The 25629-nt window shown below is 32.9% G+C and overlaps 2 long non-coding RNA genes across 4 annotated transcripts in view; one reads left to right on the top strand and one right to left on the bottom strand.

The window, feature by feature from the left end:
• LOC144287960 (uncharacterized) overlaps positions 1–25629 on the bottom strand; it is a 132839-nt gene that overhangs the window by 68907 nt on the left and 38303 nt on the right. For all 3 annotated transcript variants that reach the window (XR_013355854.1, XR_013355853.1, XR_013355852.1), the window contains one exon: positions 16060–16163. This is a non-coding gene — a long non-coding RNA (uncharacterized LOC144287960). The remainder of the gene's footprint in view (positions 1–16059; positions 16164–25629) is intronic.
• Positions 1–25629, top strand: part of LOC144287961 (uncharacterized) — a 48312-nt gene that overhangs the window by 4566 nt on the left and 18117 nt on the right. The gene's annotated exons all lie outside the window — the stretch shown is intronic.

Below are 25629 nucleotides of genomic sequence, written 5' to 3' on the forward strand. Positions count from 1 at the left end.
TCTTGTTCTTTTGGGAACAAATTTGTTAATATTTATTAATCATTTAAAAGATGAGTATCACTGTGGCAATTATATGTCATTAAAGCAGAACCCTTTAAAAACTCGGTGATATTAAGTGCCAAATAACAAATTCAATATACGATTTGTGGGCAACTTACCAAATCACTGTCTGCTTTCTAACAAAAAATGCCATTTTAAGACATAGCTTTTGAACTTTTCCCTTCACAAAATTTATGTTATTAATAGTTCATGGGTAATTATGATTTTCAGGTTTTTCATAGATTTTATAAAATAATTTTAAAGATTACCATATTACCAAGATAATAGTACAAAACAGTCTATATTTGTATTTCCCTAATATTCAATAGGCTGGCTTTTTTTACAGATATTTAAATCAATCTGCCTTATGTATATATATGTTATATAATTATGCAGATCCTCTGAGTATTTAATAATGAACTAGCATATATAAAGTCAATGTATATGGTTGTTAAATAAATACAAATACTTCCTCAATTATTATAAGTTGTTTCAACTATTTTATTAATTAATTAAGGTAAAGCTATGCTGTCGTAAAAAAATAAAAAGAGAGAGAGAGAGAGAGACCCAATAAAACAGGAGGTTAAAAAAGAAAAAAGGTTTTCTTACTGTTGTTTCTCTTTCAAACAATAGTCCTGAAATGTACATTTTATATACAAAAAGCAGATCCATTTCCCTGGTTAACAGGATTGATTCTTATAAATACTTGTTGCATTATCCCCCAAAAGATTTAGGTCCTTTGTTAGGTCCTTTGTGCTGGGGGGATGAGACTGTCCAGGGCAAAGTAGTTCCTTTTTAGGAAGCAGATATGAGGGGTGTCTGTGTGGGGCTAGTCAGTTAAGTAACTGGTGCTTGACTTCAGCTCAGGTCATGATCTGAGGGTTGTAAGATTGAGCCCTGAATCAAGCACTCTTTCTCTCTCCCTCTCCTTCTATCCCTCCCTACCCCATTCACTCTCCCTTTGAAAAAAAATAAATAAAATACAAGTAGATATGAAATACCCACAGCAATTTTGCTTAAACTTTATTGGCAGTAAGCCAGTCACATGGGAAAATGGAAAATGTAGTCTACACATGAACAGTCAGTCATACGCTCACAACGAAAACAGCAGTCACTCTCAAAATTACACAGGTGGGCAGCCCGGGTGGCTCAGTGGTTTAGCGCCACCTTCAGTCCAGGGTGTGATCCTGGAGACCCGGGCTCGAGTCCCATGTCGGGCCCCTGCATGGAGCCTGCTTCTCCGTCTGCCTGTGTCTCTGCCAGTTTCTCTCTCTGTGTCTCTCATGAATAAATAAATAAAATCTTAAAAAAAGCAAAATTACACTGGTCATCTATTATATGTTGACCTCTGTGCTGGGCACTTTATTAGGTACTGCATTATAGTGGGATATAAAAATATTCAAGAATTGGTTTCTGGCCTACAGAAAAGGGAGGATCAGATTGAATTCAAGAGAGGAATGATAGGGGGCACTTGTAAAGTATACACATTTATTTCAAAGAAAGTCATATAGAACCTGAAGGATCCAGTCGGTTTTTGCAGAAGAGCCTTTATGAGTCCTACAGGAAGACAAGGAGTTCTATAGATGGAAACAGGACTGTGAGAGGTTGAAAGCCATTCTTCTAATAAGTATGAGTAGAATGTAGAAAAATATAAAATTTCCCTTCTAAAACTGTATGTAATACAGTTATATTCCAGAAAGGGTTCAGTCAAAAATTTAGAAAGTAAACTATATAAAAGAAATAGAGTACTAAAAGCCAGAATGTAATTTCGGGATATTCTGTAATAGCTAGTACTAATAAAGAATAAAAAGAAATAATCAAAATGCCACACATTTAACATACGGCCTTTCCAAAAACCATGTATATTTTAACAAATAGAGCAAACAAACAAAACCCAATGAAATAAAACCTGCAAAAATAGAGAAAATGTTTGTGGCCCAAAGTAATTCCATAATCAAAAAGAAATAAAAGCAGTTCCCAAGAACATATGTTTTCTGGTATCTAATTCAAATAACAAGCTATTAGAGCAGATACCCATGTTCCCTGTGAAATTCTATATATCTAAGTGCTAAAATATGGCCATAGATTAAATCTGTCATATCATGCTACAGAATAGCAGCAGGATCCCTAAAATTTATTAGACATACTAACTTGCTGCTATAGTAACCTAATGTGTCCCAGTTGTGAAAATCTCTTGATGAATTTGAAATTAACCCATGTCACTAAATAAAATGTCAGAAAATCACCAGTGACTTCAAATAAAATGGAAATAGCTGGTTGCTTAAGTACAGAGCATCAAAATGTGGTTAATCATAGCTCTGCGGGAATAAAAAATAAAATCATTTAAGAACTCCCCTGTAATTGAAATGCAGCAACATGCTTCTATTCAACCTAATGATGGCCAACTGCAGGAACTGTTGACCTGGGCAAAACATGGATATTATTTCATCTTAAACCTCCTGAATCCTCTCCTAAAATGCTATGCTTCTTTAAGATGAACCTGACAGAATGACACTCACACAAAAGCCCTGTATGGTAGGCTTGTACCAAGCATCACTGTGACATTCAGAGATATTCTGGTTTTGGCAACTGTTTGAGATTTGTGGCTCTCCTTTGACATTTACAAAGACTCTAAGACTATTTCCGAAAAGGGCTGGAGCTTTTCACTAGATATGTGGTTTCTTCAAAGGCCACGTTCAGATTAAAGTTTCTACGAAACTCTGGACGGAAACACGTGGGATTGGACTGGAAAAGTATTTATTTTATTTGAAATAAGAAAGGCAAAAGTAAACAGATGGCTGGTTCTACAAAAATCTAAATGACAGCAAAAAATAAAAACTCAACATTTCTTTGGTTGTTTCATCTTTCTGATTGCTAAAGTTCCAACACACTCTTGTTGGTCTTTGTAGAATAGCACTCATCATATACAATAAATCTCATCACTCTCTGAGTATACTCATACTAATTAGTACATTTTTTCAGGACACAGTTTTTGGTACTATAACCAGTTTAAATTATAGAAATGTATTTTGCTTTAACGGATGCTGAGGTTAAGTTAGAAATCTATGAACCTCCTTGTTGGATGAATCGAGTTTAGGAAGTTTATGTGAGTAATGAGATATAGAAATACAATAAAAATCCTGAGAGGATATGAAATGCAGTGAGGGCAGCAGGTTAGACTTTACACTTTTACTTCCTTCGGCCTTAATTTTTTCATCTGTGAGAGTATGATTTTGGTAACTAATAACTACCATGGAGCACCTGCAAAGAAATTTGTATCTTTCATGTCAGAATTTGGTAGGAAAGACAGCTTTTAGTAGTACTTAGAATTAGTTTTGACAATTAGAAAAATATATATTATGTATATATACATAACATAAAGGATCAATTAAGTTTTTGCAGAAGAAAATATAGATAGATATGTGTGTATTTATATTTACATTGTGTGTATGTGTGTGAGTCTGTACTTCAATGAAAGGTAGAGAAGTATACATTTATGAAGATGCTAATTTGAGTAGCTGTTGTTCTTATAAAATTCACTGTCTTCTCTCTAGGAGAGACTGAGCTATGGATGCCTGGTACTTAGCAAGGATGTGGAGCCCTACCAGATATCAGTTCTGACTCCCTCCACACCAAGGTCACCCTCAAATAGATCTTATGTTGGGCTGGAGTTACCCCAGGTCCACTTGATAACACATTTAATCTATACTAGGGCTTTCAAAGGTTGGTAATGCACTCTAGTAAGGGTAAGAGCCACACTATATTTGAGAGGTGAGAGTTTCTCACAATAGGATGCTGAGTTTTCTGTTATTCTAATATCTACATTAACAAATCATTGATGTCAGGTGGAGGCTAGTTTCTTAGCTCAGATACACTATGAGAGCATATGATTTGTGCATCTGAATGAGATGTATATTCCTCCTCTCTTAAAATTTTCCACATGTCCTTGAAAATGTTCCTTCCCCTTGGCATCTGTTTGCTGTCAACACTGACCAGCTTTAGGATTTTAATGACTTTACAAGCTTCTAACTGAAGTCTCTCCCATGATGAGGCCCATGAGACTTTCCAATGATGAGAATAGAGTACCTAGTGCTCTTATGTGTCATATAAACAAAAATGTGAAAAGGGCAGCATTTTTAATTTTCAATCACCCAGATGCAGATTTTAAAGCAAGGTATAAGAATGCAAGAAATATGTTTAGGAAGAGATTCAGAGAGCAGCAGTTGAGGAGTGGAACAGTAAAACAGGAAAGGATAACCTATCAATAAAAGATGCTTTATCAAGTGCACTGCCACTATGGATAGCTTAAATTTAGTCCTGCTACTTGTCAATGACAAGAATGCAGCACAGGAAGAGAATTGTGGCCACAGCTAGAGTAGTAAAATTATCTCCATTCATTAATGCCTAACTAGATGGAGATGGAACAGAATGTGGGGTAGGGGATATATAGATTGAGATAGATTTCTTCTATATCTATATCTATATCTATATCTATATCTATATCTATATCTATATCACTACCTCCAAATGTATCTATAGATATCTACACACAGATATCTATAGATATAGATCACGCCTTTATTGTCAAAATATTGAAAAAGCTTCTAGGATCAAGGGCAATGTAGTCTCTTCTTGAAGAGGTATATTTCAAACTTGTGAAAGAAAAGCTGAAAGAAAATTCTCTGCAATACCTAGAAAATCCTCCAAACATTTCATCAAAGTGAAGAAGATATGGCTTCTCCTTTAAAACTCTGATTCTGTCATCACTGGAATAAATCACAAAACTGTAACAGCATCATAATGACCAGAACATGGAGATGAAATAAGGAAAAGAAAGAGATTCCATCCTTTCATCTAAATTTACAAATACATTACGCAAATTTAAAAAGTTAAGAATAAAAGATAGGTCAATAATACCACTTTGAAAAATTATATCTAATGATATTTGAAAGAGACAGAGATGACAAGCTTTTGAGGATAACTGTTTGATACAACTATTAAAGAAAAGTGAATACAATATCAGTTTGGTAGAATAAGATATTATCTAAAGAACTGTATTCACCACTGTTACCACACCTAGAGGATTGGGCGTAAGAATGCATGCTCTTTTCCTTGTTTGCAGCCAACCTATTTGCCTTGGCCTTATCTCTCTCACAAACCATGCCTCAGTAAAAACAAAAATATCTGCCTTTTTAATCTGTTTTTTAGTATCTGTTCCCAGCATCTTGGTTTTGACAAATCATCTGGTCTTCTTTTTTATGAACCCTGGTTTTCCACCACATTGAAATTTGTACCCTTGATCAATTTTAGAGTCTTTCATATCTCGAGATGAAAGATCTCTACTATTTGCTCTAGCAAATAAGAAAGAACAATGTCTCTTGAGTCCACTTCATCCCAACTTTTAAACAGATGACAGCACATGGAGATATCTAACTTAGAATCCAAGACGACCAGGACGTTACCACCCAAGAAACAATGGGAAAAAATAAAAGCCATGAAGTATTATAGGATCACAACATCCTATGTGGTGATGCAATCATATGACAGCACTTCTACAGGAATCATGAATTACTACTACAGGTTTCCCTTTTTCCTACAAATTTGTTTTTATATAAAATCCTTTACTTTAGGGCAGGCCATATGATGAAGGGTGGCTCTTTAACAAACGAAGTGTCTTAGCAGAGAATGGCAAACGGGATATTTTGTACTAAAGAAAGTGGGTATTTTATCCTAGATTTTAGAGATTATATCCTTGCCATGGGGAGCCACACAAATTGTCCATGACTCCATGCCTACATTAAAAAAAAAATCAAGGCAGACTAATGAATTTTAATGCAATACAGTATGAAAAGTTCAGTTCAATGGTTTTTGATTCCATAATGCAACTAACCTTACCTTACCATTTGTCATGTTTTGGTGTAGTATCAAAGTCATAGTTATCTAGAAAGCTAATTAAAAATTCTATTTTCCATTTCTGCAACTGAAAGCAGAAGCAGTTGTGACATGTTAAGGTTTCGAAAAATATAACAATGCCGCTCTTCTCACCACATTTGTTTTAATTTTTAAAAACATATTCATTTTAAAATGTTATTTTATCATGTAATGGTTATGTTTTTATATTTAAAGAAATAAATGTATGAATTCCTTTTAAATTCTGTTAAAGTTTTATTCTCTAATGCAATACCATGGAGGGTGGCTTTGTTACCACTGGTGATAGCAAAAGTCCTCCAGTCCTCTCTAGTGTTACCCTGGCAGAAATAGGGACAGTTGACCAGTTACAACTGGTGAAGTAAAAATTCCAGTCTCCCCATGTGGTCTGACATTCTGTACTGCCAAAATCTTGGTTCCCAACTTGGACTTCTTGAACATCATTTTTGAGGGTAGGTTGGTATGTCTGAGTAGGGTAGAAGTCTATCTAGATTTCCTTTCAATCTTTGCTAAATGAGCTGTAATTTGTTCTCTATTGTTTGGCAGTTATTGTCCAAAAGTCTTGTGTGTTGCTAAGTTGCCTATTCTTGGTTCTTTGGATAGAGAAAATAAAATATACTTATCATGGGTCTTTTTTTTTTTTTCCCACTCTACCCATTCAATGTTTCTATACTGCTGGCTTTTCTAGCACCCAGTCTAGGATATGTGAAAACAAAAAGAAAACCCAGAGAACTTGCCCCTGTGTCCTTCCACATGTCCCAAGGTCCCTAGCTGCCCTGCCTTCTCTCTACATTTCAGAACCTTCTTATATTTGTTTTACATATCATTTCCAGGGTTTTCTGTTACACTTTACAAGAAGACTAGGGAAAATTGTGTCTATTCTATCTTCCCAGGAGCAGAAGTCTTACAATTATTTTTTTTGAATTACCAATATATCAAAGCACATATTTCTTTTGGAGTCATAACTGCCAATAAAACATCATGTCATTGAGAATTATTGCTAATGGGGTGATGTAATAAGTTTACAATGCCTAATTGTTGAGACACCCAGGAACCTTTGGTGGATCTATTTTAAGTAACATATATTACAATAATCTAAATAGCACAGATCACAAAGAAACCTTCTTTGATTAGGAGACTTCATAGATATTAGTAATGGGAGAGAAAGATGTGGATTTAGAACAGGGATTTGTCACAAATTGTATTTAGCCAGATCCTGAGCTGTAGAATGTCCTGAAAAAAAGGCACCAGTTTTTGCTAAAAATTTTGAGTAAACCCACAGAAATTCATAGAAAAAAATTAGCACAATGAAAATACTACTTTTACAAGCTAATTTCTACAATATTTATGGGGAGAAAACAATTACCGGAAGGAATCAATCAGGTTTTAAAAGTTCAGGGATATGAAGATGACTATTTAAATAGAGTAAGCATTACATTGAAAACTTTAAAATATTTAAAATATTTGGTAGGTAACTGAAATATATATTTAATTGTAAATTCTTTAAGAATATTCAAATATTTAAAAAAAGAATATTCAAATATTAAGTAGTAATAAATATTTAATTTCTTAATCTAAGAAAACATTGGTATCTTATTTGTGATTTTTTTTTTTCAGATTCAAGTATTAGATGAATTCCCATCAACTAAAAAATAAGTATTAGGAATCTGAATACATCCAGTTCTATCTTGATTTCTTCACAAGTAAATTTTTTAAAAGATTCTTCTTAAAAACATTTTAATACAATTATATAAATTATTTTGTTTGAAAAAGTACCATTAACTTTAGAGCAAAAACAAGACTTTTTTTGATGCTATGGGAAGTATACTATAGAAAAATTAATAGATGTTTTCTATAATGTAAAATAACTTATAAAATAAATTTAGAGAGAAATCTGCAAAACAAAAAATTTCTCTCATTATAGTGGCTTTTCTGTCACATTGACATTTCATGTTAATAGTTCCATCAGTCAATAAGAAAATATTCATTTTGATTTGTATTAGGTTTTGAATACAGATTATTTTTTTTAAAGGTTCACTTTTTTTTAAGATTTTATTTATTTATTCATGAGAGACACATAGAGAAAGAGAGGCAGAGACACAGGCAGAGGGAGAAGCAGGCTCCATGCAGGGAGCCTGACGTGGGACTTGATCCTGGGTCTCCAGGATCACGCCCTGGGCTGCAGGCAGCACTAAACCACTTAGCCACCCGGGCTGCCCCAGATTATGTTTATGACAAACATACACATTGCTGCTAGAAAAGAAAATGGTCAAATTCTCTAAGTCTTATAAATATTTTGAGTGCAGATAATAAATTAACATTGATCATTTTGTATACATTTACATATCTAGATATTTCTATCCATATTTGTTCTTATGTTGCACTAATTATAGTTGAATTTTGCTTTTAACATTTCCAGAAGAGTGTAGTAAATCTTTGAACATGTACAGATATAACTATTTTCCTGAAATGAGTGTTTGTAAAAAAAAATTTGGTATATAGAACAGACATAGAAAATCAATAGTATTAGTCATGTGGGATACAAACAATAATGCCCATTGGCTGTGCTTTCAAGGGGACTTTCCATGATACATTGAGATGTTAAGGGACAGTGAACAGTTTGAAATTATTATGCCAAACAAAAAGACTCATTTTATTCAAGATACTTAAAAACTCACCTCCTATTGCCATTGAGCCGTCAAAATCTATTGTAGTCAGAAAACACACAGCAGTGAAAATAAAGGGCTTGAATAAAAGGCTTAATTAGAACTGGCCCTGGAAATAGGAGAGTTGTGTAGGCAGTTTTGCATTTGTTTGGTTTGATTTTAATCTAACGTGCATTATTTTTCTGAATATACATACATTATGGAGAAAACCTATACATATAAACTGTATAAAAATTGGAAATCACCCTTAATTCCTACAGTGATAAATAGCCACAACTAATAGTGCACTTACCTATTTGTTGCTTGTCTATCCAGCTATTTAACATGTCTCTAAGTCCACTCATTTCACATTTCACTAAATTTATAGTTTTGAATTGGTTTTTCTTGCTTTCTAATATTTAAGCATTGTTCTTTTTTTTTAAATATTGAACCATATTTTCTAACTATGAAATACTGCCTGTTAGATAAGTACAGTCTTAAATAAGTATAACCTTACTTTTGAGCAATAGCCTAATTTCTAATATTGTATTATTTAAAATAATACTACAATATACTAATGTACATAAGTGTTTTATTTCAACTTGATTATGTAGTATGTATTCTTGGAGTATATGACTGAGAGATTATTAAAACCTTCTAGTTTTCTCATACATTATAAAAAATTCAATCCTAAAATCTTTACACCAAACTATGTTCCATTAAAACGGGATAAGAGAATTTTTCTTTTGCATCCTGTTTGCTACTATGATGACAAAAAAATTGTATATATTTTTATATTTACCTAATGTCTGAAATATATGCATTGAGAATAAGTAATTTTTCTATTCTTATAATATCTTTTATATAGTCAAAAGGCATTTATAATTTCTACACATTATATGTGCATCATATTTTGTAAGTTGTACAATATAATATGCTTTACTGACTTTAGTGAACTACAGATATGTTAATACATTAAGGATCTTGAAAATTCAAAGTATTTGCCAGACAGTGTCTAGTTTTGGAATTACTATGATTTTTGGCTTAGGAATAGTTTGAAATGATCTTGACACTCAATGTGGGCCAACCTATCTTTAAGAATTATGATTAAGTCCAAGGCAAACATTCAAAAGCAAAAAGAAATAGCAGTTATAAAGAGAATATCCCTAGTCTAAGGAAACTTTACCAGCCACAGATCTTATAAAAATATATTAAAATTTAACAAGAGTAACATATCAGATGCTTGATCGACATCTGTGCCAAACATCAATTTGGGTATTCCCTTAATACACACAATACTAAAGCAGAGAGAAAAAAATGCCATCAAATAATACTAATGCTTTTTAAGCTAGTTTTAAAGATGGCTTTAAATCTCATTAACAGCTCTGACAAGAGGTGCACTGAACCACGTTAATTGCAGATGTAACGTAAGAGACAAAAGGTCAGAAATGTAGAGCTAAGTCCACAGTCTGGTTAAGAGATGAAACAGTGGCAGGTTGCTAACTTTGGCTTATTCCACTTCTTCAAAACCTGCATTCTAAGATAAGCAGAATTAAGTCCAATTTGGGTTAACCTTATCCTGGAAATAATTAAATATCTAGAATACTGAACTGCATTTACATTTACAAAAAATACTGTGGTTGTGTTTGTGGCAGTAATGTGTGTATTAAGTGATGTGTGTATATGTTTGTGTGTATGTGTGGCTATCTCCATGTGTAAAATCTGCCTTTATGGTTATTATACTGTATAAATTTTATCTAGTCTATAGAATTAAGTTATTTCAAAAACCTTCTGTTTCATACAGAGAGCTAAAATGTTGGCTATTAAATGAACCATGTGAGAATGTGAAATTTCCCCTCTTCTAAGTATAATGCCTTTCAATTGCGTGTCTGAAATAAAGGGGAAAAAAATAAAGAAAGCCAAGAGAAAAGGTTAGTGTCTTTGATTCAAACAGTCGAGAGTGGGTACGCCTACATTTAACTAGTGAGAAAATAACAAACAAGTATATGTGAGCAATAGAAGTATAATAATTGATTTTAAAATGACAACTGCTTTATCTGAAGTTTGGAAGCTTAGAAATGCAAATATATCCAGTTTAAAACTTCTTAAACATTACAAATGGAAAGCAAAGGAAGCAAGTGAAATATCATCAAACAATTTAATACTTTTAAAAGGAAAAGAGAAAATCTTTATTTTACTACTGAATTGTATTTATTTCAATTATTTCAGTTTTTTTGGTTGAGAAAAATAATTGATTTTTCCAGAAAATCTTCTTAAAAACTATAAGGTTAAAGGAACAAATGACTTGATGCCATTGTTCTTTCAACAATATACTATCATTATTTATTGTGGTCAATTTGTGGATCCTGAGATATATTTAGATGTTTTTACCTAATTTTACTAATACACTTTGTTTAAAAAAGACATTTTAAAACTCTATCATACTGCATTCATATCCAAATATGTTAAAACAATTTTAGGACTTTTTTTTTTTTTAAAGATTTTATTTATTTATTCATGATAGTCACACAGAGAGAGAGAGAGAGGCAGAGACACAGGCAGAGGGAGAAGCAGGCTCCATGCAGGGAGCCCGATGTGGGATTCGATCCCGGGTCTCCAGGATCGCGCCCTGGGCCAAAGGCAGGCGCCAAACCACTGCACCACCCAGGGATCCCAATTTTAGGACTTTTAATTGGAGTTTACATTGCTATATATCTGATAAATCAATGTAAGTCTGTAATAAAAGCAGTAAATGCGTGTAAATGATATATTTGAAGTATGGTATTTTCAGGACAAAATACCTGGAATTAACTAAAAGAGATGCTGAGTCCTTTACACTAAAACCACAAATATTGCTGAGAAATATACTGAAGGTCTAATAAATGGAAGGGCATACCATATTTAACAAATTGGACACTCAATGTGGTTAGGACATCGATTCTCCTCAAATTATCTACAAATTCAATTTAATCACAATAAAAATTCTAGTAGACACTTTTCAATGTAGAAATAGACAAAATAATTATAAATTCCCATTGAAATGTAAATAGCCTAGAATAGAAAAAAAATTATGAAGAAGAATGAGATAGAAAGGATATAATTTGATTTCAAGAGTTATTAGAGAGCTACACTAATCAAGACAACATGGTATTAGAGCAAAAGGACAAACACTGGCAAAAGGAACAGAGTCCAGGAAAAGACCCAATTATATATTTTAAGATGATTTTCAAGTAAATTACTAAAGAAATTAAGTTGAAAAAGGGCAATCATTTCAAGAAATTCTACTGGAACATTCAGGTATTTGCATGAGAGAGGGAGGGAACATTAACTTTTCCTTCACATCATTATATAAATACTAACTGTAAGTCTCTAAATGTATCTGAATTTAAGGGCTAAAACTGTACAACTTCTAGAGAAAACATAGGAGAAAATTGCTGTTACTCCAGAGTAGACTCAAATCATCTTAACAACCAAGTGCATTGAAAATAAGATTTCTAAATGATGATACAAAAATTATTATCAAACCCATTACTATTCATATTACAATGATATATACAATAGCCAACAGCATGGAGGAGTAAGAGACCAAATAACAACTGATGTCATGCTCATCTTCCCTTTAGTTAAGCCTGGTGTCCAATAAATAGACTTTTATTTATTTTTAATGCCTGATATTTAAAATCCTGTATTTAGTTGAGTTGTACCATTAGCTTGTGTTGTAAAATATATATAAAGTAATCTCTATCTAGTCATCTAGTTGAGACAAAATATTTTAGGTTTCTTTGAATCTCATTTTAAGAATCTATTATGGCAAGTGTTTATTGAATTTCCTCCTCTCTTTCTTACCTCAACACATCAAATAGAATTGGTATCTCTCTCCTGAGTCTAAGAGCATCCTGAGTATTCCTCATTAGAAAGCTGAGTTCATTTTTAGGTTGTTATCTTAAGTGTCTGTCTCCTCCACCTTCAATTAAAAGACTATATTTTATACATATTGAACCCAATGCCTGAACACAGTGACTAATAGATTATCTATGCTCAATAAATATTTTTATTAGTGAAACATTTATATTCCTAGCAATATATTATATTATATTCCTATTCCAAAATTATTTACTTATGTGTAATTTATAAATATTTTTCATTCTTTACTCTCAAATGGAAAATATGTCTATAGAAGTACATTTACTTTCCTAAGATCCCTAGTTACTTTTTTGGTCCTCTTAATTCTCTTTTCCTTTATTTATTTTACCACTCGTACATATTTTTTTTCATTTTTTTTTAGTAACCAGAAATTTCTAGAGGAAATAACTTTGTTGTCTCATATTAGCAAGAAGACTATGAGATTTTAAAGGTAAATTTCAGAAAACAACAAATGTGAAAGATATTTCGGTTCCAAGCTTTTATTGTGAATCATACTCTAAAGTGCTAAGCCAAAAGGCAATGACCTAGTTCTAAGATTTTGATCTATGAGAAGACCAATTGATAAGCTATGAATAAGATTTAAGATAACTTCCACAGCTTAGAGAGGAATAAGAATTGATAAGAATAAATAAATAAATAAATAAATAAATAAATAAATAAATAAATAAAAAATTTAAAAAAAAAGAATTGATCAGAAAAATAGAAGATATTTTCCCTTCAAACCTGCAATATAGCTCCATATGGAAAAACTGAAGAATTTTACATACACAACCAAAAAAATGTAAAAAATATATATTTTTAAAAATCTAACAAATCTAGTAAACCTTTAAAATCTAGTAAACACACAAGACATTTGAGCACCACAAATGTAATAAAATTGGCTAAAGTGAATGTAGAGAGATTAGCTAATTATGATAAATAAAAAAGAAAGTGAATTTCAAACCAAAGAGGATTGCATTTAATGAAATTGTTATAGTAAAAAGCCAAACCATAAGAAGGAAATAGGATAAACACATTTACATAGTCAGAAATTTTAAAAACTCAGCAATTCTTATTTTCTTCTAAGAATTTAAGTATAGAATTGTTGAGGTTTATTTTATATACATAACTTAAAGTACATTCTAAACAAAATATTAAGAAGAAAACACTTCACTCTTGACATTTCAAGAGGAAGAACATGAGTTGACATGAGGCCTCTGGTTTTCTCTTATCCTTCAGTTTTCCACAACAGAAGTGGAGAAAGTTGTCCAAATGCTGTATATGAGAAAGTGAATTTCCAATCATCTAAGGCTTTACCCCGATTCCATTTTTTTTCCCCTTAGAAACTGAGCCTTGAAAAAAGAAGACTCATTTTTCATTGTTCCTCCATGATATAAATAATATAAGGTGCAGATTCTGCTTCTGAAAATGTGGAATGGCTGGTTCAATTCAATGTGGTTACTGGTGGGTAAATCTATCTTAGGGTGTTCACTTGGGTCTATTTTCCCACAAGTATAAGCCACATTTTCCAATAAAAACTTCACACATAATAAATATGACTTGTTCTTTATTTATTTACTTAGTTGAACTGGTTCAGAACTTAAATAGGGAAATGTGCCACTATTTTGGATGCCCTCACACCCACTACCTGTAGAGTCCCAGCCACACGGAATAATTTTAGAGATAGCTGGAATTAGAACTAATGTTTAAACCAATCTTATTATTTTACAAGTCCAGGAATCCACCGCCTAAGGAGGTTCATTAACATATTTAAGGGCTTACAGTTAATTCATGGCAGAACTATAAACTGAACTCCGATTTACTGACCAACAATGTCATATATTTTAAGGACTCCTTCCAACATGCTATATTTGAATATCCATGACCTACAAAGCCAAAGGTCTCAATTCTACATCTAGTTCCTTTTCTTATTACTTATGCCATTCAGTTTTCTTCTCCGCAAAAATGATGCTCAAGTTCACAAGGTTATTTGGGAGTAGAAAGGCATATATATGTGAAGAGTACCCTATAAACTGTGCCATGAAGTAAATACCAAGTTCCTTATGTTATCTCACTAAAGCTACTTTTTAAATTGAAATCAAAATAAGTAAAACAGAACTTCTTAATGAATGAATATTTCAAAGCTTAACAAAAACACAACAAATTCTCATTCATGCTGCTGTTACCAAACCAGTTGCAATGACTCTTGATTCCACCTTTCTCAGATACCATTTATTGTTTTTTATCCCTTTTCTTACCTTTCCAAAGCAGATTCATATACACTGACCCAGTAGTAACATCTATTTTTATTACTATATTTGACAATGAGTTTACTAATGAACACAAATCACAGAAAATATTTCTCCTTAAACAGAAATGTCCTAAAATGTTTTATCTTACTCAATGAATATTTTGAGAAAAGTAGACAAATTCAAATGCAAAAGTGCCATTTATTCACCCTTCTTTCCAGCTGTCAATCTTACCTGTGAGATGATTATACTGATGGTGTCTCTGCATACATGATGATATCCCTAATCCCAATTTCCTTTTTTAAAAATCTCGCACCAAACTAAAATGATGTGATTTCAGAGAAAGGTCACAAAAGAAACCCAAGCTGAATATACTTAACTTTAAATAACTCTTTGCTTTAAAAATGGCCTACTATTAAAAATATTTTTTAAAAAAATTCTGAAGGGCAAATTACTAAACTTTATGGATTATTTTATAAACTACCTCTTTTAATTTTGATAATTTGTTGTAATTTTTAGAGTAGTCTCAACAGTATTCTTTATTTATTTTTATTTTTTTAAGAATTTTTATTTATTTATTCATAGAGACAGACAGAGAGAGAGAGAGAGAGAGAGGCAGAGACACAGGCAGAAGGAGAAGCAGGCTCCACGCAACAAGCCTGATGTGGGACTCGATCCCAGATCTCCAGGATCACACCCCGGGCTGCAGGCGGCGCTAAACCGCTGCGCCATCAGGGCTGCCCAACAGTATTCTTTATTTAATGGTGAATCCCAAAGCAACCCATGATAATTCTGTCTAGGACATTAAAAAATAACCAACAAAATCCAAAACTGGGTCTCACTCTGTGACATACAGTTAAATACAATTTATATTTCACATGCTAACCCTAATTTTATAATCAACCAAATTTACAGTACTTATTTCAAGAGTGGCAACTGATTTTCATTAATTCATCTGTTTATTCATTTCAACAAATATTTATTGGATGCTTGCTACATCAGAAATTGACCTCTCCTGAAAGGGACTAAAGTGCATTCTCACTGCTGCCATCACTATTCTTGTACCAAATGCAGGGAGTAATAGAAGAAAACTTCTATTACAAGATCTATCAAAGCAGCATATTATGCTGTAACATACACAGAGTTTATTAAAACTCTAATATCCAATAATTTCTCTTTTTACCCTCTGTCATCTAAGCTTGTTTCCTAAGTGACTCTTCATACCATTACAGAGGGTCAGAAATGGCTGCTACATGCAGTCAGTTGTTCCTTCACACAACTACCAGGGAACTCACCCTGTATTTCTTCTCCCTCTCTTGTGGCCTGAGATAAAGTCAGAGAGGCAGGCAAAGTCCAATTAGCATAATCTTCTAGGTCATTCATTGTAAGCGACATGGATCTGAATTTAAGCATAATAAGAAGTCATGTTATTGACAACTTTATACAAGATTGTGGACATAATTCTTACATATATGCTTTAAATTATCAATATTAAAGTTTAAAAGTGTGTGATGTTTTCTCCATGAATTTGTTAATGTCAATGAGCATTAACAGAGTTATGTGTTGAAAACACGCAAATAATTTTTAATCTATTTAATTTCAACAGGTAAGCCTTATAACATGCACTTTTTATTTAATATTTGATACATAAATTAATTTCTGAGGCAACAATGGATTCCAGAGACCTCACTTACCTTCTACTATTTATTTGACTTTGGACAAACTGGTTATCATATCAGAGCTCCTTTTTCTTATTTGTGAAGGCTTTAGCTTCCTGAAATGTTGGGCAGTAGAGACCACAGTCAGTGGTTTGATGAGTGAATGAGTAATGTGAAAGATAAGAGACAGTGTAGTCAGCAATAAAAAGAACAGGAGGTAGGCATGAAAGGAGAGAGGTGCCAAAGTATCTGAATAAGAACTTGAATCTGAGTTACTTTTGTGTGTATGTATGTTTTAGGAAAGAAGACACTTAACTACGTTTTAGGGCTGATATGAGGAAATTAGTGTTTAGTCAAGGTTTAAAATCATGAGGGAAAGAACATATAATATAGGGAGGGAATCCATGAATAAACTTATGAAATCTCTATCATATTAGCTGGAGGATCACATAAAATTAATAATATTCCCAGAAATAGGTTAAGTTCTCTCTCCATCCATACTCTTATAACAAAATCATGACATTTACTAAGTTGTATTATATTTGTATATCTAATATATAACTCTCAGGTTAAATTGTTAACTTTGAAATTTGGGAATTTATTTTAACCTCTACAACTTAATATATTTTATTACACTTATTAATGATGTGAAAGTGCTATGTGAAACTATACATATATAATATTTACAGTTATTACCGTTCAAATCATTAAATGATAAAATGTAAAGTGCTTAATGAATCACTTGTTTTGACAGCTTTAGGACTACATGTTTACATTCAATAGTTATAGAAATCATCTTTGACTAGATAATAGAAAGGAAAACCACTTCTGAAAGATGCTTCAAAACTTTTAGCATTTAACAGTTTTCTCTTAATTCTGTTCTCACGTACTTCTTTAAAATAAATTTTAAGGTAAAATATTCTAGCTTCTTATTGAGATTCTACAGTAGTGACATAACCAGAATCTTCAACCAGTTGTGTTCCTAGCCCAATAAAATTCCTAATTAAATATCAAATGGGAGAGAAAAGAATTGGAAGCATTCATGATTTTGTTTAACCTGGTGTTCCCATCAGAGATTGAAGAATAGGTTCCCCACTCCAATCAGTTAAGCTTAAAATTTGTGTGTGGGCACTCAGTTTTAGGCACAATCACTGCTCTTTCCATAAATGCTCTAATAATGACATTATCAGCGAATAAGCACCAAGCATTCCATTTCTGACAACAGATTATAACATATCACTTTCAAACTCCAAAATTTTCATAATTAACTAGTTCCAGGGTGCCTAGATGGCTGAGTCAGTTGAGTGTCTGACTTGATTTCGGTTCAGATCATGATCTCATGAGTCCTGAGATAGATCCCTGTGTCAGGTTCTGCGCTCAGTGGGGTGTCTGCTTGAGATTCTCTCTCTCCATCTCCCTCTGTTCCTTTTCCTCTCTCTCTCAAATAAATAAATAAATCTTTAAAAATTATTTTAAGGGGATCCCTGGGTGGCGCAGCGGTTTAGCGCCTGCCTTTGGCCCAGGGCGCGATCCTGGAAACCTGGGATCGAATCCCACGTCGGGCTCCCGGTGCATGGAGCCTGCTTCTCCCTCTGCCTATGTCTCTGCCTCTCTCTCTCTCTCTCTCTCCCATCCTCTCTCTGTGTGACTATCATAAATAAATAAAAATTAAAAAAAATAGTTTAAAAAATTATTTTAAAAAATTAACTAGTTCCCCCTTGGCTTAATAATTATCTATTTTCCAATATTCTAAAAGTTCTAAAAGTTATAGGTTTCAGGTTCTAAAAGTTCTAAGCATTATAGGTTTTCACTTAAATAGAACTAAAAACAGTCCTTACACAGCAACAAAATATTTTTTCAATTAAAAATACCGTTTTATCCATACATATATGTTTCCTAGTATAGATAATTGTTAGTTTTCATAATTAGAACTTTTCCAGCAGCATCTAAGGCAAATCATAAATAGAAGACTTTAAATTTTGTTCACCTTGTCAAATGCTGAAAAAAACATTTGTGATGATTACATCAACCAAGAAGTCAGGAATTCAGCGAGAAACTGGGTTTTAAGGTTTAGATCTTGTAAGACAAAAAGGAAAAGAAGGGTTTTTTTGTTTTTTTTTTTCCTTATAGAGAGGTCTGACTTAATATGATTCTCACTAAGCTTGGAGGAGCTTTATTCATATTCAAAAGTGGATCAAATCATATGAATTTCTTTGAACTGACAAAATTAAAAGGAAATGGCCTGTGGGAGAGAACAAGGTACCCACAACTTCTCATCAGTGGTCTAATCAGGAAGGGGACCTGACGGCAGATCTAAGAAGCCCACACAATTACTTCTGGAATTTGCTACCAGTAAAATATCTATCTGGAATTCAAGTTTGTAATTGTCACTAAGAATGTTCAAAGCAGGATACCAAGTACAAAACATTTCATTAAATGTTTCTTCGTGTATGCTTTGGTATCACCCTCCCACTTTGTTTATGTTTTCACACTAACCATCTTATATACACCCTCAGGCAAATGTGCATATATCCCAGAATAATAATTCATAAAGTGATATAGTACACAAAATTATTACACCACAGCTTAAGTTTATATTTTTAGAGTGTGTAAGAACATGTGAAAAACTCCTCTCCCACAGATGATATGTTCTTTTATATTCAGTTTTGAAAAGGTTATTAACTCTAATAAAAACTTTAAAGCTAGGGAAACTTCTATAGACTATTCCGTCTATATAATGTTTGGCAAACACATACAGGAATAGATTCTAGAAATACCAGGAAAGGAGGAAACCCTCAAAACATGGAAATGTACCACACTGATGAGATGGGGCTTAACCTGGAGACTATATCCAAACATACACCACCATCGTAGAACTATTAGCAGGATTTTGTGTTCACATAGAGGATAGGACAAATAATATTCCCAGCAAAGGAATTCAAATCTCATTCAGAACCTCTAACAGAGAGAAAGAAAAATGGCAACACACATCCTACCACTTCTCTCTTATTTCCTCTCTCCCTCCCTCTTAAGGAGGAGGATGCACAAATTAAATGACAAATTGAAAAAAATATATATCTATTTCCAACTAAGTTGAGATGAGATTCTTTCAACAATAAACAAATATCGACTGAGCCCTTTTGGCTTCAAGGCTCTTGTCTGGATATCAAAATGTAAGGGATACAAGAAAGAAAAAAAAATGACAGAAACTGTTCTTCCTATGATCAATTTTTCTAGAATGCAGATATATAAATACTACCTCTGAATTTTGGGGTACTATATGAGCACGTTGCTTGTGAACCAGGGCATTATTTTAAAACATTACCTAATATATTTTCCTCCTCAATAATTTTAGACGCATTCTCACCATTAAAATTGAACTAATTTATCCAACTATAAGCATATAATTTTTTGCAATTCATTGCACAGAAATCATAGATGAGTTAAAAGAACAAGCTGAGGGGTCATTACCCTAGAGAAGAGTATAGAGAAACTGGAAAGAACCAAGACTCAAACTTATGGCACTGAGTCCCAAAAGGAGTTTGAGAAACTGATTAAATGAAGCTAAAGAAATAATATGTAATAAATGATAAGGAGTATAATTTTTAAATAAATTATTTCTATTATATATTGATTTACTATTGATAAGTTTTCATTTACTATTACATAGAATCATAACATCTGAACTCTTCAAAGGGTACATGTGTGTATATGCATGTGTGTGTGTTTCATTTGGGAAATTTTGTACACACTTTAGCACTATAATTATTTATTAAAAATGAAATTTTATTAAAAGAAAAAATAATTTTATCAGCATTCTAAAGAAAACTCAATTGTTTATGTACTTCATCACTTCACTTATATGAATTACAATGACACATAACTCTAGTAGCCCATTTTGTTGTCATTGTATTATTTCAGTGGTTGCATACATTGCAAGTACACATAAAGTCCTAAAAAAAAGCTTACCAAAATGCATGCTGATAAGCTCCTTTACCCAAACTCAGAATCAGCATGTTTATTTGGGAGTCTAGAAATCTGAATTCAACAAGTACCAAACAGGATTCTGATATATGTAATCCAAATATCACATTTGTGAAATATGGAATAGTCAATAGCCCCTTGACAAAGAAAGAGAAAGCCAAACTTACAGATCTTTCTTTAACTTTACTACACATGTGACACCAGAAAATCCTTTATTGGTTTATTTTTACTATATTCTCTTTGCTTGTAATATTAAAGGCATTTAAATGTGAATTTTCAATGAGGAATTAAATTGTTTAAACTTTAAATAAATAAATAAATAAATAAATAAATAAATAAATAAATAAATAAACTTTAAATTTTAATATCTGTAACAATTTCTAGTCTATAATATCACATTGTTTATTAAATCCAAAATTAAACATACAAACTTTTCTTCTCTCATCATCCTCTGTATGATAAAGACTGATTGTATTTAATTTACAAAAAATAGGTGTCTGGATTTCAACATTGAAACTATGAGGTTTATGCATTCATGATCTTATAATTTGAGGAGATTAAAGTAATGATAAAAGAACCCTTTTGAATTATTATTAAACACAAATATTTCTTTCAAAAGTTCTAAATCATATAGTACAGAAAACTACTTCTGACTAGCCCAGATTCCACTTAGCAAAATACAATTACATATACTTACCCCACCCCCTTTATTTTACAGGGGAGATAGAAAACATAAAACAGTACCTAAGCTAAAAGAGGTAAGGCTTTCTAGTCTTCCTTAACTCATCCTAGGGTAGTGTTCGTTCAAAGCCAACTCCTACACTTCCATCTACAAAATCACTCTAAGACAGTATTATAAAAAAAAAACAATAATCCAAAGACATTTTAAGACCTTATTTATTAAAGACTGACTTTGACCATAACACTCTATGATGTAGGAAAGGATACTGATACTTGTAAAAAAATATCCAAGTCATAAAAGCAAAAACAAAAGATGGTCATATCAACTTCTAGTTTACCTGAAAAATAAAAGTCAGTGAATAGGATTCTGGTAGTTTAAGTATTACTAATAATATTAAACTTTGTGTGTTCTATAATTTTAAAAATATTCTTATAGTATGTCAATTCCATAATTAGAGAAGCTGTCAGTCAATATGACAGTATTTATGTCCTTGCAGAGGTCTCATAACTAATAAATATCACATCCATCACTGGAATCCAGAGCCTTCTTTTACCAAACCATGCTCCCAAATTAAGTCTCTGAGTTAATAAAGGATTTTTTAAATCACTGTCTAAGGAAGCCCTAACTTAATCACATTTCCTCCAATAATCTCCATTTTCTTCATGGTACATACCATTACCTGTAATTTTTTTAATGTATACCTAAGAACTGTACTCCATAAATGTGGCACCATGCCCACTCTGTTCTCTATTATCTTGAAGAGTCCATAATATGAAGTATACCCTTCTTAGATTTGATTAAATAACAAATGAGAAGTCATTTTTTCTTTTTTCTGTTCTTGCATTTTCTTTTTTCTTTTTCTCTTCATTATTATTTTGTAAAAGAACAATCTAGTATATTTCTATTCACAACTTAGTTTCCTTTCACTTCTAGAAAATGAAATAATGAGAAGATATATTTTGGTGTAGTACAAGGGCTTCTGGGAATTTATCTGTTTATAGTTGTCAGGCACTATGAAGGGTCTGAGATTTTACCCTACTCACATGCTGACAACTTAGCCTGCCACTGTTTCATAGATGTTGACAGAAGCCATAAGACTCCCAGGTCAGAGGCAAAGGAATTTATTACACATGGCACAGCAGGCACCATGAGCTTCAAATTCCCACCTCAGTTCCCCATACTGTTCAAGACCCAGAAAATGATGCATAAATGTCTAAATAATTCTGCACACACAGTGATGTGTATCATAGCAGAGGAACCACAAACCTAGGAAATGCCAATCTTCTAAGAGGCAAAATGGTAGACGTTACCTTTAGTTTCTCCTTTAGAAAATAAATTCACTATCTTCCCTGGAAGGAGATTCTATTTCTATCACTTGAGGCTGTTTGCTACAAACATCCTTCAAAAGACAGTCCTGAACAAAGTTAATAGTGCCATGCATAAATCAAAGAGATGCAAGTATTACTATGTCCTAACAATAGCCTGAGTCAGATAATATATTGCAGATTTATATGTTCTTTTATTTTACTCAGGATTCTTTTCCTTTCGATTAGTGTGGCTTGGTATGCATTTAAATTATAAAAGGTATGACCCAATTTGCTATAGCTTTTTTAAAAAAAGTATTTATTTATTTGAGAGAGTGAGTGAGTGAGTGAGTGAGTGAGAGATAGAGCACAAACAGGGAAGGGTAGAGGGAGAATGAGAAGCAGGCTCTCAACTGAGCAGAAAGCCTGAGGAAGGGCTCGATCCCAAGACTCTGGGATCATGACCTGAGCCCAAGGCAGATGCTCAACCGATTAAGCTGATCAGGTACTCATAATAAAGCTCTTGTAATAATCTTAGACACTACAAAATGAACAATGTTTCAAAATGCTTATGTCTCCAGGGCACCTGGATGCCTCAATGAGTTGAGCATCTGACTCTTGATTCTGCTCGGGTCATGGTCTTGGGGTCATGAATTGGAGCCCACCCACAAGCTCCACGCTCTAGGCAGAGTCTGCCTGAAATTCTCTCTCTCCTTCTTCCTTTGTCCCTCCCCCTGATCTCTCTCTTTTTCTCTCAAATAAATAAATGAAATATTTTTTAAAAAGTTTATGTCTCCTTATTTACATATTTTCTATTCTCCACTGTGTGGATCTAATCTTTACAGCTTTTCAAACCTAGTGAGTAGTCTCTTGTAATTTTCCAACAGAAACTATATCATTTCTATGTTTTAGACTCAAATAATTATGAATGAATAACCTTAGTAAGACATACTTCCAAAGTCAGAGTTGGTAAAATGCTTTGTAGATGAAAAACTGTTGACAGTCACTGTGCCAAATGTTCAATGTGCCTCACCCCTGTTGTGATGATCTAACCAAATAAATGAAACAAGAGAGGAGCTTTCAAACAAATTTCATTTGATCAGAGTAAGTGAGAATGGGAATAGAGGTAGGGAATAAACTGACCACTTATGAGTGGAAAGGATTATTTAAAATATTAGTAATATATATTCAATAGAGTCAACAATAAAAATATTCCCAGTATCATATTTCTCAAACTACCAGTTAGAATACAATAAAAAGAACAGCATTTAAAAGTCAAAGAACTTAAACAATTTGTGATGCAGATACTTATGTACATATATGAAATCAAAGAGAACATGACATACAACACTTTGAAATTACTGTGTCAAAGGGTCTGTGAATACTTTTTAGGATATTACAGCTTTCCTACATTGGAGAATCCATTTAATCAAGAGAGGAAGTAGTTTAACTGATTCAGTAAGAAGAATACGAACATATGATAATGAATGAATTAAAAAAAGTTTTTAAAAAGTAAGTGATGAGGGATGCCTGGGTGGCTCAGCAGTTGAGCACTGTCTTCAGCTCAGGGCGTGATCCTGGCCCAGGGATCAAATCCCACATCAGGTTCCCTGCAGGGAGCCTGCTTCTCCTCCTGTCTATGTCTCTGCCTCTCTTTCTGTTTCTCTCATGAATAAATAAATAAAATCTTAAAAAAAAAAAAAGTAAGCAATGATTGCTCTAAAGTAAATGGAATTGAAATGAGGAAAAGTCTAAAGAGTTTTCACCTAAAGCCTACCTGAAACCTTATGATCAAATTAAGCTGTCACAATAATCAGCAGAAGCAGCAGAAGGTCTTAATATATGATTGTAATTATACTATGAAGAAGGAAAAATATGCTTTAAAAGAGGGAAATATATTAGTAAGTGGAAGTGATTCTACTTTGTATATTTTTTAAAAGATTTATGTATTTATTCATGACAGACAGAGAGGGAGAGAGAGAGGCAGAGACACAGGCAGAGGGAGAAGCAGGCCCTTTGCAGGAGCCCGTTACGGGACTCGATCCGGGATCCTGGGATCACGGCCTGAGCCAAAGGCAGCCACCCAACTGCTGAGATATCCAGGCACCCTACTTTGTATGCTAATAAGGAAAAAAGAAACAAAGTTCACAAACCAAAACTTAGTCACCTGATACAGTAAGCCCATAACATCAGGCAATGAAGATTAAATGGGAATTTAAGGAATTAGGAGATCTATATAATAATCGGTTAGTTACCAAGGTGCCTTTTAGATAGAAAGTTTTGAATGGAGACTCTTCAGAGTACAAACAAGATTCAGTTACAGCAGCACCATGAGCTGTTTTTGTAGTTGTTTTATTTTATTTTCCCTTGGTAAGTGACAGGAATGCAGCTATTAACTAGTAAAACAGAATTGCCGTTTCACTATGTAACCTCAGCAATTGCTACAGTCAATTTCGCAGTAAATAACTGACTCCTTTTCAAGGATAAATTTACATTAAAACATTCCCATTGCCAAGGAAATGACTATCACTATGCTTTCAGAATATGAAACCTATGAAAATAATCGATTCTCCTATTCACATCACCGCCACGGTTGAATATCAGCCTAGAACTCTGCCAGGGAGCAGAGTCGAGAGATATAAAAGTTTTTCAAAACTTAACTTAGAAAAGTTAGGTTAGGTGATCTCTAACTTTACTTCCTACTAAAATATAAATCCAGAATGTGACAATTCATAGTTAGACCAGTAGTTATAACTAATATCAAGATATGAACAAGATATAGTAATAATTGGCAAAAAGAAAATGCAGCCATTCTACAGCTAGGAAAAAGTAGGGTAGACCCAAGCTTTTATATGGTCATAGTATCCTTTACTTCTCCTTTAAAAAATGGATAATACTTTGAACTATTGTTAAATGATTCCCTTCATAAGTTCAATAAAGGCAGGGACTATTTCCATTCTTTCCATTGCCAGAAAACAAGTAACTATAACCATTTCATAGAATTTTAGGGATTTTTTTCATTTGTTCACTTTGGTTTTGGCCAACAATGAGATGCATATATGCAAAGCTCAATGAGTTTTGACCAATGTGTTCAACCATGCAGTCTACACCTCTAATAAGATATGAAAAATTTGTAGAGTTCCTTCATTTACCTTTCCAATCAATACTTCTCCTTTTTGCTTACTTTTCTAAATTGTCATTATACAGTTTTTGTGGTTTTTAGACTTCATATTTGAA

The sequence above is a fragment of the Canis aureus genome, chromosome 17, assembly GCF_053574225.1.
Source record: "Canis aureus isolate CA01 chromosome 17, VMU_Caureus_v.1.0, whole genome shotgun sequence".
NCBI lineage: Eukaryota > Metazoa > Chordata > Mammalia > Carnivora > Canidae > Canis > Canis aureus.